This window comes from Equus przewalskii, chromosome 18, assembly GCF_037783145.1.
Source record: "Equus przewalskii isolate Varuska chromosome 18, EquPr2, whole genome shotgun sequence".
Classification (NCBI taxonomy): domain Eukaryota; kingdom Metazoa; phylum Chordata; class Mammalia; order Perissodactyla; family Equidae; genus Equus; species Equus przewalskii.
This window is the reverse complement of record NC_091848.1, coordinates 665,927-669,754: the sequence shown is the minus strand read 5'-3', so window position 1 is coordinate 669,754 and position 3,828 is coordinate 665,927. Positions and strand designations below refer to the sequence as shown.

The 3,828-nt window shown below is 43.4% G+C and overlaps 1 long non-coding RNA gene across 1 annotated transcript; it reads right to left on the bottom strand.

Annotated features, from left to right (window-relative positions):
* Window positions 1–623: 623 nt before the first annotated feature.
* LOC139076971 (uncharacterized) lies at window positions 624–2,990 on the bottom strand. The gene is made up of 2 exons (XR_011529055.1): window positions 2,691–2,990; window positions 624–813 (listed from the first exon to the last, which is right to left on the bottom strand). It is a non-coding gene; the product is annotated as an uncharacterized lncRNA (long non-coding RNA).
* Between the last annotated feature and the right edge of the window lie 838 nt (window positions 2,991–3,828).

Below are 3,828 nucleotides of genomic sequence, written 5' to 3'. Positions count from 1 at the left end.
TCTCTCTGACTCTGAACCTGTTTTTCCTCTAAATGACAGCACAGTTTGCCTTACCGAGCTCACATGGTTGTTTGAGGCCCCAAGAGGATAATGGACGTGCAAGTGCTTGGTAAACTCTAAAGGGCTATAAAAATGTTAGTTTTACAGGTTTAAGGGCAATCCTGTAATAATACTTCTCATTTTTGCTATGCATTTGAAGCTTGACTTTGTACGCAGGTGGGTGTATAGCTAGGTGGTTGATGTTGCATAGTTAGCAGCCTAGATGCTTACCAGTTAAAGGCCGAGAACCTGTCTACCCACTAAGCTCTCCCCTCTCCAAACCAATATTACTTACTTACTTTCTTAATTAATTAAAGTAAAAAAAAAACACCTCTCTCCCATTGCTATCTACGTTTCTAGCATTAGTCGTTTGCATTAAGCAATGCCTCTGTCAATGACTTCCTTGGAATTTTGAGCAGGTTTGTAAAATACTTGCCCAATAGGAAGCAGCAGCAGTACCCTTAAGAACTGAGTCAAGCTGGGGAAGGATAAAAGAAAGGCTGAAGGCAGGTAGACAGCCAGAAGAGTCTGGGCTAAGTTCCAATCAACAGCTCTGATGAGAAAACTGAGGGAGCAGAAGCCACTAGGAGCAAGAGAACATTGTTTCAAAGTGGCACCTTTTCCACAAACTGTTTTAAGACTCTCTGCCTCTGGTGACTCGACCGTATCTCATCCTGAAAGTCAGAAGAAATGCATTCCAGTCTGCCTCTGGGACCATCCAGCTGCATGACCTGGGGTCTGTAATTTTGCCTCCCTGGGTCTCATTTTCCTTATCTGTAAAGTGAAAGATTGGGACAAATGTTATCTAAAGCCATTGACAAATATTCTGTAATTCTAGCAAATATCCCATGAATTTCCTCCCTTTCAACATTTCAATCTTATCTTCCCTCAGGGAAGAAATTATCTTAGATATGTCCCAAGAGGTAGGTGTGTGCATAGAGCCCAATGGTACAGTCCTGTCAGAAGATCGCAGTCCAGAGAGAAGCATTTCATAAAAAGAAAAACAGAGTAATTAAGCCACTGCACACTATCATACGTGAACCACTTCTCTTATAAGCAGAGACTTCCCCAAGAAGTTTGAATATAATTGTATTCAAACATGTTCACAGTTCAGTTAAAAAACTATTGAACCTTACAAATTGTACTTGAAATATTAAAGAATACATACCAGCATTTAAAGCAGGCCACCAGCCTAAAAACATACAGGCTTCTTAACAATCGCTTTAAGTCAGTAAGAGAACATAAATAAAATATTACATTAATTGTCAAATCCTCAAAACAATACATTTTTCTCCTAAGTGTAGAGGACAGACCCTCCATGTTTGTCTGCATGGTGATAATTCTGTTTACTGCATAAGTGGGTTTAAGCAATAACAGAAAGAGCTCAACTATATGACCCAGGGCACTGAAAACAATTTGGGGAGGAGGATTCACTGATTTAGCGTTAATCATTATGGGAATCTGGTGGAATCAAAGGCATTCCTGTGCCTGTCATGTACTTTAATAAGCTATTAATAACTTTGACATCTATTCAATTAAATTCCACTCTCAGAACCAACAAAGAGATAGTAATACTGTTGTCATTTTTCTCTTTCACGTAGATGCCCTATCCCAATCACTTTTCTTTTTTTTCTTCTTTTAAAGATTGGCACCTGGGCTAACAACTGTTGCCAATCTTGTTTTTTTTTTTTTTTTTTTCAAAGATTGGTACCTGGGCTAACAACTGCTGCCAATCTTTTTTTTTTTTTTTCTGCTTTATCTCCCCAACCCCCCCCCGTCCCGCCCCGCCCCCCGTACACAGCTGTATATCTTAGTTGCACATCCTTCTAGTTGTGGGATGTGGGATGCCGCCTCAACGTGGCCTGACGAGCGGTGCCATGTCCGCGCCCAGGATCCGAACCCTGGGCCGCCGCAGCGGAGCACGAGAACTTAACCACTCGGCCACGGAGCCGGCCCCCCCAATCACTTTTCTATTCAACATGACTACTGCTTCCAGGACTAAAGACGGCAAGCATTTCTCTAAAGCCAGAGACAGGAGACAGAGAAAGTCAGGGGCCTTTGAGAGGGAGGATAGTGCACAGAAGAGAACATGGTCTTTGAACTCAGACACAGACTGAAACCCCAGGCCCACTAAGTCTAGACACCTAACCTCTCTGGGTTTGAGTTCTGTCATCTGTAAAACGGGACTAATATCGGCCCTGCCGTTATGAGAAAGCGTAATACTGCATGTGAGACACCGAGCAGGCACTCAGGGCGCGGTAGATGCTCTCGTTATTCCTTTGTTAATAGTGTCTCAGTGGGACAAGTAACTCTGTCCTCTCTGTTTTAAATTTGAAATCCTGCTCCTTCCAGGCCTAAATTCCAATGAAACTGTGCTGTTTCAGAAGGTTGTATGACATTCTTAAGACTACCTGGGAATAATGATGGTCTTCAGAATAGAATCTAGCTTCTGACATTAAAAAAAAGAAAAAGAAGGATAAAAAAAAAAGGAGGAGGAAAGAAAAGCTGTAAGAAGTCAAAAGAAGAAAATGAGCAGAAACAAAAAGAAAGAGGAGGCCCAGGTCTTTCTCGGGCATTTAGCCACATACGAGGGTTACTGAAGTCCCCTGAATGGCTTTCATGAAAATCTCAGAGCCTCTTGCTTAACTCACCCAATTGAAATACCTTTTCCTTAGACTTTTTCCAGATTATCAAGTTTTGACTCATCCGCCAGGGCTCTTGCTGAATATCCCTGGGGACCAACATATGTAAAGCACTCACTATGTGCCCAGCATGGACAGCAGCCTTGGACGGTGGATGTTATCAGCCCTTTGTACAAGGAGGAAATGAGGAATTACATCACTTAGCCAGGAATGGATCCCAGGACTATACGATCCAAAAGCCTTTGTTTTGTTCCTCTCCATCACACTGCACACACCCCTGATCCTCTCCGTCACAGTGCACACATCTCTGTTCCTCTCCATCACACTGCACACACCCCTGATCCTCTCCGTCACAGTGCACACATCTCTGTTCCTCTCCATCACAATGCACACATCCTTGATCCTCTCTGTCACAGTGCACACACCCCTGATCCTCTCCATCACAGTGCACACATCTCTGTTCCTCTCCATCACAATGCACACATCCCTGTTCCTCTCCATCAGAATGCACACACCCCTGGTCCTCTCCATCACAGTGCACACACCCCTGATCCTCTCCATCACAGTGCACACACCCCTGGTCCTCTCCATCACAATGCACACATCCCTGTTCCTCTCCATCAGAATGCACACACCTCTGATCCTCACCATCAGAATGCACACATCCTTGATCCTCTCCGTCACAGTGCACACATCCCTGTTCCTCTGCATCACAATGCACACACCCCTGGTCCTCTCCATCACAGTGCACACAGCCCTGATCCTCTCCATCACAGTGCACACACCCCTCATCCTCTCCGTCAGAATGCACACACCCCCGTTCCTCTCCATCACAGTGTACACACCCCTGATGCTCTCCATCACGATGCACGCATCCCTGATCCTCTCCATCAGAAAGGATCGGCCTTTCCTCCGCTTGCTTTCATCACTTGGGTTATCCCTTTATAATAACAACCATTTCACTCCATTTTGTATTTTAATTTATTGTTTTCATTCTCTCTTCTGCCAGTTCTATTCCATTTATTAAACATTTGTTGAGTATCATCTATGGCTAAAATACTAGATTATATCCAGGCTCTAAAGTAGACTGTAAATTTTTTTAATTTACTTTGTTTTTTAAATTGTGGTAAAAAAATACATAACATAA